This window comes from Daktulosphaira vitifoliae, unplaced genomic scaffold, assembly GCF_025091365.1.
Source record: "Daktulosphaira vitifoliae isolate Bord-2020 unplaced genomic scaffold, ASM2509136v1 Scaffold_4, whole genome shotgun sequence".
In the NCBI taxonomy this organism is placed as follows: domain Eukaryota; kingdom Metazoa; phylum Arthropoda; class Insecta; order Hemiptera; family Phylloxeridae; genus Daktulosphaira; species Daktulosphaira vitifoliae.
Genome location: NW_026099575.1, coordinates 32,458,802 through 32,471,136, shown reverse-complemented (window position 1 = coordinate 32,471,136; position 12,335 = coordinate 32,458,802). Strand labels below are relative to the sequence as shown.

The 12,335-nt window shown below is 32.1% G+C and overlaps 1 long non-coding RNA gene across 2 annotated transcripts; it reads right to left on the bottom strand.

Annotated features, from left to right (window-relative positions):
• Positions 1-742: 742 nt before the first annotated feature.
• LOC126903890 (uncharacterized) lies at positions 743-11,323 on the bottom strand. Of its 2 annotated transcripts, none has more exons than XR_007703629.1 (3): positions 9,786-11,323; positions 8,147-9,056; positions 743-1,029 (listed from the first exon to the last, which is right to left on the bottom strand). It is a non-coding gene; the product is annotated as an uncharacterized LOC126903890 (long non-coding RNA). The 2 variants fall into 2 exon arrangements; XR_007703630.1 differs by lacking the exon at positions 743-1,029 and adding an exon at positions 6,209-6,483.
• Between the last annotated feature and the right edge of the window lie 1,012 nt (positions 11,324-12,335).

Here is a 12,335-nt window from a genome sequence, read left to right as displayed (position 1 = left end):
ATATATAGATATATGATATACTGATTATTAAGATTGAACATTTTTTTTATACATTAATTTTTTTCTTAATTCTTTTTTCATCATATTTCTCTTGTAAACAATATGGTGTATGATAATTAGTTGACAAGACTCAACACTTTTGTTATGTTTATTTTAAGTTAGCTCTGAGTTATTTGGTTCAATAATAAAGTATTTGTTCAACTGAAAATGTGTTTTTTAATCATAATGATCAATATAGTAAGCTAACTAATGCATTTAGAATATCATTTCAATTTTTTTACGGATAATTTTAACTTTATACAAAACTTTCTGTGATTCGTAATGTACTAATCATATAAGGAACTAAGAGCTAGGTGACATAAAATTGATTCCTCAATATTTGAATTAAAAAATATGAACCGCAGTCTAAAACAAATCCAAATACTGATTATTTTACTTTTTTGTTTTGAACTAATCTCAAATGCTTTCAAAATGTCATTTCTATTAGTTCATTAGACATTTCTAACGCATTAACTCGTGGTAATTTCAAATAAAATACACAAATTATCTGACAGAATAGTTAAATTTACATTTACAAAATATTTGAACAATTTTATACTTACCTTCAAAAAAGGAGACATGATACTGACGAAACTTCACGTATGGTGTAAAAACATTAAAACACAAAATTTTAGATGATATATATAATTTTATAATTTATTACAGTTTATTAAAATACAATACTTATTTGTAATGGAGAATATTTAAAAAATTTTTTTTTTTAAACGAAATGCATAAATAATTATTAAATACTCCAGTAAGTTATTAAAAACATGTACGTGCCAAGAAAAATTCAGTACAACGCATTTGGACTTCAATTCATACAAATTACAGTCCCTTAAAATTTTATTTTATAATAATAACATTAGTAAGGATTTGCTTTGAGCAACTCTTTAAACATTTTTGATATTGCCAGAGATGCAATCAGAAATTTGGCGCCCGGTTGCTAATGTGTTGCTGCCCTCCACAACATTTTTTTCCTCTGCATCACTAAACACCAAAATATTGATGAGCAAAAAAAGGTTATAAAAAAAAAAAAATGTTTATGAGCGACTGGAAAAATTCAAACATTGCTATGTAAAAACATAAAAAAATGTCGCCCGAGCACGATCACACCCTCTACCCCGTCCCAACCCAACCCAACACGTCTCTGAGTATTGCTTAACGTGAGGGTGGCTTGACCTTTTACAAAAAATAAGTACTTTTATAAGCAATTTAGGCGTTATAACAAAAAATCAGTCCTTGACCTCACGTGATTTAACAAAACGACCTAATTACAATTATTAAGCGTATTATTTGAACTGTACCTCGAGGAAATGGTCATTTGAACAGTAACGAGCAATTCCAATATAAAAAGAACTATGACATTCTCATTAATAGATCTATTAAATCAGTTGTGGCAACTCTAATTTTTTAAAATTCTATTATAGCTGACCCTTTTTTTAAATTGTTAAACTACTCGACCTATTTTATTAACTTACAGTTAAATGTTAAAGTGGTTATAATGCAATTTTACTATAGTCTGGTAAACCGGTCACAAAATTATTACCATTAACATAATATCGTTTTAATTATTGACAATTTTATTTTAAAATAAACGTTAATATTAAATGGTTCAAACCGAAGCGTGTATTTTTTATAATACAACGCGGCTCAGCGTACATTTATTGTAATTTTATAGTGACCTCGACAGACGAACGAAGGCTGCTGCAGTGAAAAGTGGGTGTTTTAGTGCGTACGAAATCTCAATAGTTTAGGATTTTATAATGACTGTTATTAAATCATTATACACTTGAAACAATTTGGAATAAAACGTTTATTTTTGTTACCAAAATGCATCATGTGTAGTATTGAATTAATAAGGTCGATCAACACTGCCGACGTGGTGGACGGGGGGAGGGTACCAGTATGTAATAAATCGTACACACGCGTGCATACAACGTTCAAATGTACTATCTATTGGGACCCGAATCTTGACGGAGCGCGTGCCAACTACACAATATTTCGGATGGACGGCGTAGTACTCTTGCACGTGTGCGGCTACTATTGTTGGACGAGGCCCCAAAAATATTGTGGCGCGTGTAAAAAAGTGTCCCGAGAAACCGCGCGCGCCGATAGCGTCCGAGAAGATTGATTAGGAAAATTATTTGCCAACTCATTTGTACGGTGGCGCAAATTGAATGCGTAATAAACGAGTTACATCACGACAGCGCTTATCATCCGAGTAAAGATTTTTTTTTTAATATGTATCATCGAAATAATTCATTTTTTCTTCAACGCAATGACTTCTAGCGGCAACATTACTTTTAACTATTGAGATGAACTGTTTAACGTCAGACTTGTCACGACACCAACTAAAATAATTGATTTTAATGTCGTTTTACTTTATACTGAGCGTCACGGGTGAAATTATTTCTATTGTAATATCAGTAATAATGAGGTAATATAAAGAAATATATTATTATGTTAAATTGATTATTAAATGTTCTTATAGTTGAATACTTTGGTTACAAATGCATACAGAAGTGAACAATAAGGTCTCAATACATCCAAACATTGTGATGGAAAATACTACGACTATTTTTTATTGAATTTTTAGTTATCCCCGTTTTTTGATACATAAAATCGTAATTTTTTATAAGAACTTTTCTCATTTTTTTTGTATTCACGGCTAGAAAAAATGAAGAAATTTTCATTAAAGGATTTTAATTTAAATATTTAATCATTTTGTTGTTACGTTGAATAATCGCAAGCTAAAAATTGTAAAAACAAAATAAAAAAGTATTATATACAACCAGTGGCGTAGCCAAGGGGGACAGGGGACCCTACAATATTAATTTCTAAAATGAAATGACTAGGGAAAAAATCCAAAAACGATTCAAAATATAGAATTTTGTAGATTTTTTACTATGGGCCGTCGTCATTGTGAAATTCTGGACAAGCCACTGATACATGTCGTATATACTTAATTTGTTTGCTTTTAGATAGCTACAAGCAATTATAAAACCAATACACATGACATCTTAAAATAGTCTATTCGTACGTGATCGCTATTTGTTTGCTAATCGTTTTTACTAATTTTGGCGCATTGAAATTCGTATACATAAAAATCACTATCGTATGATCCAATCGCTCGTCCTGCTATTGTGTCTACTGATTTTTTATCAAATTTAGACACCGCAGTGTTTACGATATGTCGCTATCGACCGCAGTTATTCCAAAAAACCCTCGTATAATGGACCAAACATTTTTTTTAATCGCGTCATAGTACATAATATTTAAATTCGACAAATTTACATAGTGAAACAATAAATTTATACATTTTACAATCCGCATCGAAAAAGGTGACGAGGGTCAAGGGTGCATTGTTATGAATGTTTGAAATACGAATACATTTTAACAATATTAAATTTGTCTGGTATGAAAAAATTTCTTGTAAATTATTCGTTGCATTTGAATAAAATGCACGAAAGTCATTATTCCGTGTACCATAATACAATTAATATAATGACGTAATCGATTTGTTTGTAATGGGGAAAATCGAGAATGTGTGAAAATACAACAGTTTACTCTATTAGTCAACTTCTAAATCGAACTTTCTTCGCACAGCAGAGTTGAATATTATTCGTTATAAACAATGGGGCAAATAATAATTAATGCAATTATTTTCAATCGAATATTTTGTTTGCTATGAAAAGCTTAACGATTCGACACAGCCGATACCCACTAAATGTGTGGAATCGATACTATTTTTCACGGTTTCCGAACATGATTCATTCGACGCTGTAGTGAGAATTTTTATGTATTTTACACAAGTGTCTGCCCATGGCCGTCTATCGCAGCAGGTACATCTCGTGATACAAGTTTACTACAATAGCAGTTGGTCAAAAAATACTCTCGTGGTGTGATGCGTGTAAATCATATAACTTCTCAAAAGTGTGGAAGCGCAGACGTTTTCGTGCAAGTTCTACCGAATCACGAACCATCAGACTAATTATTCTCAATGTGCAATTATACCTAATGACCTTGATTCATTATTTTTATACTATTTCGATATCGCTACATCGAAATTAGTAATAATTTATTAAAAATGTTATGTATTCCGTATCGACTTGTCTGCCATAAACTGTATAAATAGCACATAAATACATTTTAATTTAATCTATTGATACGGTATTATATTTTTCGATTGCGTTTTTTATGCGCTATCTACACATAACACATCAGATCTGCGTGATAATTTTCTCGGAATCAGAAAACAAACACATATTTCAAAGACGACTTTTTTTTTTTCAACATTATTTCATTTCACAATAATAATATTAATTGTTACCAATACTATGTTTTAGCCGAGTGCAAACATTTTGTGTCATACTCTGGGAACAATGTCAACTGTGGTAACATCGTATTGATTACACCGATACATCTCATTATATTAGTATAAATTATATGCATAACATTATAGACGGAACTATTGAGAAATGAATGTATGTCAGCCGTTACACATTATATCACTGTAACGTTGTGTAATAATTCATTGAAATCATCTCGTGTCAACTAAACAGATTATTTTTAACCACGTAAATAACTGGTCTATAACACCTTTTGATCTATTATTTCGGAAGTTATTAACATTTCATACCTAGTCGGGAAGGGCAGTGAGCCCGAGAAATATCTAGTGATAACATTTTTGCTATCCATCGGTCATTTTCTTAATAAGATCAAAATTTGGACCGATCTTTCTACAGGCAAGATACGAGTGCTGCTATTTTTATCACCAGATATTTTTCGGCCTCGCTACACTTTCCGTCTAGATATAAAAATGTTAATCGTTTAAGAAATAGTAGACCAAAAGTTGTTATCGACCAGTAATTTTCCTAATTATATTTCATAAGCTATTTATATATGTATGTTTTCATTTAAAAAAAAATCATGCCCCTATAAGACATAAGGGATGAATGTACAAAAAATTTTTCTATAACACATAAATGAAAATACATTTGTAACTAACAAAAAATCATTATTTTAAGAATATTGAGTAGCTAGAGATAAAAGAATGATCCTGGACAGCTACGCCGTTAAAATATTATATAAATATGCTACAAATATTTGTAAATTTTTGTAAAAATATAGCAACTATAAAAACAAAACGTTAATAGTTATTATTTATGGTGCGTTGTGACAAGATGGTCACACAAGTATGATGTTGAATACAATAGAAGCGTCCCAGTTATGAAATTCATAAAATACATAGAACGAAACAAAAATAAATTTTCGCTTAATCCTATGTCAAAAATAATTTACCGAGGGATAAAGGCAACATTGTTAATCGTTTAACCCACAATGAATATTAAACATACATGTCAGCTCAAAGTAGATTTGTGCAGTTTTTTTGCAGCTTACATAGTAAAAATTAAATTTTTTTTAATAACTAGGCAATTTTTTTCTTTGACGAGTAATGCGTGACAGATTAAGACTTTTGCTGACATGCTTGTTGATTGAGTCTTGGTTTAATAATTATTTTTTGTTACTTATTTAAAATTGTTGGTCATTATCATATTTACGGTAATTGCTATCTGGTAATTGGGTGGTATAATTCTAAAAATGTCGTTAAATAGTATGGACTACCGAGTTATCTTTATAAATTCAACAATTATAAGCTTATGACTATTTTGAACCGTCCTTTAGCTAATGAAAGACCAAGGGAACTTGCCATGAAAGTATTACTTTCTCTAAATGACATATTCTCAATGCCATCCTTTAGCCAATACATTACATATAGGCTAATTATTATTCAACTCAATGCAAACGACCAATAACAGGTGCTAGTAAAAAGCTTACATTGGTAATTCTATCGTCATACTTTTTAAATCCTACTAATATTCTATTAAAAAAAAAAATGAATTAAGTTGAACCCATAAAATTGTAATTTATAACTCGTGGACAACTATTTAAAATTAAATCGAATCAACTCAAAAAGCGCTTGAAAAAATCAGCGGATACACTTATTTCGAAAACGATTTTGATCACCGGCGCTAAACAAACAATATCCGTTTTCAAAATACTCGTATTCGCTGATATTTTTTCTAGTGATTTTTATGGCGTTTCAATAATTTTATTTATTTTTAATAAGATTCTGTAAAAATGTTATTACAGGTAACTCTTTAATTTTCCAACAAATACATGATTTCACGTGGAACTCCAGCTGAATTCACAATGTACATCTTTGCTTTATCAACCCCTATATTATTATCATTCAATAGTAAGTCATCCAGTGAAATACGTTTGAATTCAAATTGGAACGCACAAGAGGTGTGGTAGTTGAAATCACCGCAATAAGACGAATGGGAAATTTATTTCCTATTAATCCATTGGAACGTTAACCGACATGATTCGAATTTAAAAAGCCTTCACCTTTCGACTCTCTTCTGCTCTGTTCCATTGCTAAAAATGTGTAGTAAATATATTAACACATAATATAATAACGTGTGAGGCAACGACGTGATGTAAAATTGTATTAATAATAATTGTAGTATTATTATTACAACAAAACTTATTTATTAGTGAAAAGAATCAAACTGCACACATAAGCATTTTATTTTGTATTGTTAAGAATTATAACAGTGTCGTAAATTGTCTACGTTTGTGAAAACTGATATATTGATTTTTTTTTTTAAACGTTCTACGTGAATATGGTCCAAACAAAATAGATGTGTCACTTGCATTTCAAATTACAAACATATTTTTGCACTAAATTTTCATATATTTTTTTTTGACATTTTATTTATAAAATTTAACGATAATAAATGTCAATAGCTCGTAAACGATTAAAATATTTATGGTAAAACACAATGTTTGTAAATCAAACTGATTGTGAACTAAAACATTTGTTTGATGAAATTATAAGACTTTTTATAATTTTCTGTACTTTAGAATCTCTAGTGTAGAAATTTAGCATAGATAATTTATACGGAGTACCGAACATACACTAGTGTGTTCATCAAATCTTGGTAGGTCACTAAAAAATGACGATTTAAAATAACACGTTTCCGTTAAAAACGAAAAAATGACAATGTGATAGCACGTACGGCGGATTGTCGTTGATCAGTAGCGCACATTGAGCTGTGATGTGTTCCTTGTTCGCCGGCGAAGCTTATCCGGTGACAAAAAAATTGAAAGTCCTAAATTAAGCCAAAACACGAATGCGATAATTAACAAGACATTGGCCGTGATAGCCGGTCGCCAAGTTGCTGTAATGATTCAGAACACTAATAGATAATGCGTGGTAACAATTGAGTAGGCGTTTTTTGCAAAAACAATAACAACCGTTATAATTTGTGAGAATCTTAAGCGGCCAACAATTATGTGCTTTCGGCCTTACCGGTATCGTGTTCGCGGCGATGTGATAACTGATTACACCAATGCCGTTGAAAAGAGCGACGACCTTATGGGATTTTCGCGCCAAGAGTCTTGACTTTCGACCGTCCGTCAACTGCGGTTCAACGGCTCTCCGGGTCCTCGACCTCACCCCGTCCATACGCACACGTGTTATTTTTCATTTTCCGTCCACATTCGACTTTGGTTAGGACTAGTTAACGCCAAAAATAAAAATTTCCAAAAGCAAACTCTTCACGGTTCACGCGTGTAAAACAGAGTGTAGTGCGTAGAACATATTCATACGAAATGCCATAACGTGAAGTAGGCACACCGATTGCTGACACACAACAAACAGCCCAATATCGATGACATTTTCGGTTGACATTTGTGTGACGCACGCACGTTTACGAATGTTGACGAACGAAAATACATGTTCAGCATTTCATTACATACTCAGACGAACAGTAACCCTCGATACCAATGGGGGTCGGATTAATGATAAATTTCGTTCGGCAAAGGTCCTGCTGTTGCGCCAAGATGCGATTCAATTACAGACCGAGTGATTCATTAATTAACGTTGTATTGTGCTTTACCGAAAAAAACCTTTAAACATTATTTATTTGACAATTACGGTTTTGGGGGGATCTATTGCCCATCACCGAACAGTAAATAATCGATGTTCAGGTGTTTTGCGATGGTTGTAAATCAATTAAAACCGAAAAATAATTACTTTTTATAATTTATTAATTGGCGGCACTCGTGAGATGGTACGACTGAATAATACATCACATTTAAATCATTGCCATCAATTCTCTATAGAGTTTATTTAGTCCAAAAAACAATTCGTTATTATTATTTTGGTGTCAAATTGATATCGCCGAGTTTATGACAAACGGAACTGTTCAAAGAGTGCAGCCGTTGTAAACACATGCAAATTCGGAATTTCGCATTGACGTAAAGGGGTCTCCACTGACCTAGAAACACAATAAACATTTTTAGAACGATTAATGGCGTTTCACTATTTTTGAAAACGTATTGGCGTGGGTCTCGACAACAACTTCAAAATGAAGTGAATTCCGTTCTTTCTCAGGCGTAGGAGTCGTATAAAGACTGTAATACTTGACAGAATAAAAATAATACGATTATTTATGTACAAAGTGATGACTTTATGAAAAGTTTGTGTGTATACAATTTATAAATAAAGTCAATTGTCTAGTCAAGGCTAAAATTTATTATTAAAAAAAAAAAAACAATAATTCTGCCTTTCGCAGAACAAATCAATTGGATCCCTTGAAGTATAAAATATTAAGTGGTTTGCTAAAATTGATAATTTTACTTTTGTGTAGTGCTGTAATAAAAAAAAAAAACACTAACCTATAAACTAAATAAGTTTTGTACCTGGTCATTGAGTATATATAATTAAACTTGTATAAATAATCGATTAACTGAATGCAAACACAAGCGAGTTATAAATGTGAGCCGCCTTTTCAATGCATTTGTGTTGTTGATATAAAAAATTATAGCAGCAGACGAACCGACACCAGTTCATTAGGTTTTTCTCTGCTATATATCCGCTTCGACATGACATGCAGGTGATGGTAATGTTAGCCGTTAGGTCTTGACAGGACATATGGCGAGCACTAAGTTACAACCGGTAACGGTAAAATTTAATTTGGGAAAACGTAAATTAAAATTGCTTTATAGCTTTTTTTTTTTCAATTGCACATTTTAATTGAAATAATAATCAAAAATAATTGTCACCTTTGGCAACGTCTCTCAATGTACAGTGGGCACTGATAAATAGATAATAAAATTAAGTTTAAAACTGACTTTTAGTTGATAAAGTGTGAAAGTGTGCTGTTGAAATGGATATAATTTGCATTTTATATTATAGGAAAATATTGTTGGCTTCGGACCAAGAAATGTACATACGGGTAAAGAGCGCAAATTATCCATTAAAATAATTATTGGTCACATAAACAACAAAAACGGTATTATACGGTTATTAAACAATCATAACGCCGAGTTTAAGTTTAGGTGAGATGTAAATTCAATGTTTCATTCTGTTTTATGTTTGAAGTATAAAAATCATTGGCCAATATTTACACATTTTATACAAAATATTAATAATTATAAATATAACGTATAAAGTACAGTAAAAACAGTGAGGAAAGTACGAATTTCTAAATAAAAAAAAAAAACATAAAATTAGCCGATGAAAATAATATATTAACAGACATTTTTTTTTTTAGTCTATTATTTTCAACAGCATTAAGTAGAGCTACTTTTAATATCAATACTGATACTGAGAAATACCTAAACAGAATATATAATATCTGTTAGGAACATTTTAAATATTTTTAGCTCACCAGCATATTTTCCTTGACTTTGATTGCAGTTTAAAATCGTTACAATTATGTCCGTAAATTCTCAGTAACTCGATTTGTTTTTTCTTGTTCCTTGAACTTCGAGTTGTCGATACTGCACTTCATCATGTTAACTAGAGTCATTTAGAAGGTTAAACAGGTTTTTAATTAATTTGTTTTGTAAATAGTAAAAGTATCACTGTTTCTCAAACCGCCAGTTGCAAAATGTATGTAGCACACGTGCTCATTTAAAATTATATAATTTATTATTATCTCTTATTATTATGTCGACTTGCAATATTTTCTTTAGGTTACTTAAAAAATGGATAAAATTACATTCAGAGGTCGTACAAATCAGATTGACCTCTCCGATCAAAACACTAAGAAACACAAACAAACATCCATACTGTTATTGTGCATAATATTACTATAAAGAGTACGCAATTTAGTTTTTTAGGATACGACCTGCCCGATCAATGAGCTTAGGCGACTGTTATCAGGTATTTTTAATTTTGCTCGTCCGTTTAACTTATTAGATGGCCGTCACAGCAACTACCCACGTGATCTACACCACTTCAACATTTTTGAGTTACAACGAGTGTATTTAATCATGTAACGAACAAATAAAAAACAACCACATTGGTGTACAACAAACAATGTTAAACTTAACACAGACTGTTGCGAGTGTCGTGTGAATTTGCATAAAATATTGAATAGACGCAAACGGGCTAGTGGAGGAAACTTGTAAAAAATATATTAATATGCACGTGTAGGCTGTATATATTTTTTTGGTAGTACAGAGAAAATGTCGTTGAACGTGGGCGGTAAACGGTGCGTACATTGAGAGCTTCAGGATGGGTCGCTCACTGGGGAGATGACATCCATCAACCTAACGGTTAAAATATTAATGAGATCGTTGTACTTTTTTTACTATGACCGACTTGTTAATTTTTTTGTTTACGCCACTCTGAGGATCTCTTCATAAAACCTCTACGGTTTTGCGGTATCTTAAAAAGTGCAGGTCAAAATGTGCCAGCACAGGCTCCTCGTATAGCGTATTTAGTAAAACGAGTAGAGCAGTTCATTCTTGAATAGACGAAATATTATTTTTAAAACGCACAAAAATGTCCGCACCGACCTTTAGAACAATAATAGTATTATATTGGTCGCACTACAGTGGCGCAGCGCTGTTAACGACCTTGACTCGTCCAAAGACGTGTAATTTTCCAAGAAAATTCTTTTGGACTCTATTTTTGAAGATGACCACGCGACGCTCAATGTCATGTGTGTCGCCCGGCTTTTTACGCATTCTTATGTAAACTATAACGAAACGATCAAACGTCGCCGAAGGACGTGCTGCACATTTCTAGTTTGACGCGCGATTATTGTTTTTTTTTTTTACTTGGTTATCATCGATCGGCGGTTAATTGCGGAAATCTCACTATTGTTGTTGTCAATGACGTACGCAACGAGTTTATTTTATTTCCAAAAATACTTTGACCGTCTAAATTTATTACCAGTGTTTTATTTTATTAATTAGACAGCCGGTGCGTGGCTGTTTGAAAGCTGCGTCCAAGGTCGACATTGAAAAACGTGGCATTATTTTACCATGGAACGCCCAAAATAACCGTTTAAGACATTAAAAGGATCAAATAAGAGGAATAGACCGAAGTCGTATTTGCGTATGACGTGTCCGCCGAACGACAACCGTTTTTGTGTAAACTTACGAGCTTATGTGTATATAACCACTGCTCGTAGCGACGTTCATTCTGCTAATAACACCAACAAAAACAATAATAATAATTAAACTCAAATTTAATAGCTTTCTTTATCTGTGTAAAATGCCGTTATGGCGGTATTAAAGATAAATTGAAAACAATTTGATGATTTTATTTTTATTAAATTGAATAGCCTTCGTCGAAGCATAGATAACCGATTACCACCGCGTGATAAAGAAGTATTGAATCGACAAAATAACAATACTTGCGTGTTGTATTTGCCGAGCAAAACGCATAAGGCACGTTGCACAAAATTTATAATTAAGCACTACGGGTAATTAAATTAACACGTGGATAACTTGTTTTCAGCCAATAAAACGTCTCGAGTATATTGCGATTTGTCAGAAGTAAACATAATATTATTGTTGATTTATCGCCTTGTAGTCTGCAACACGTTTTTACATCCCTATAAAACCACCGTCGGTTAATAACGTTTTGGATTATTTTTTTTGTACGTGCACCAGCAGTAAATTATCAGAGAGAAAAAGACCAAAAAAAAAAAAACCTGAGCTCCGCTCCGTCGGTTTAGAATAATCTCGATATCGTTTTAATGTCATGTGAAGCTACTGTGCATAAATTATTGATTGCGCAATAGTCACTAACTGGGTCATTGAACGTTTTCGACATCACTCGGTCATTGGTGTTCTTTACCCTGATAACACAATCGCAACTATTAACTTAAATTTTGTTGTTGTTCGAGTCTTTATCATTAAGTAATGAGAGGAGGTCCAATTAAGATTTCTGTAAGAGCAAGTAATCGGTTTACAGAGTGTTC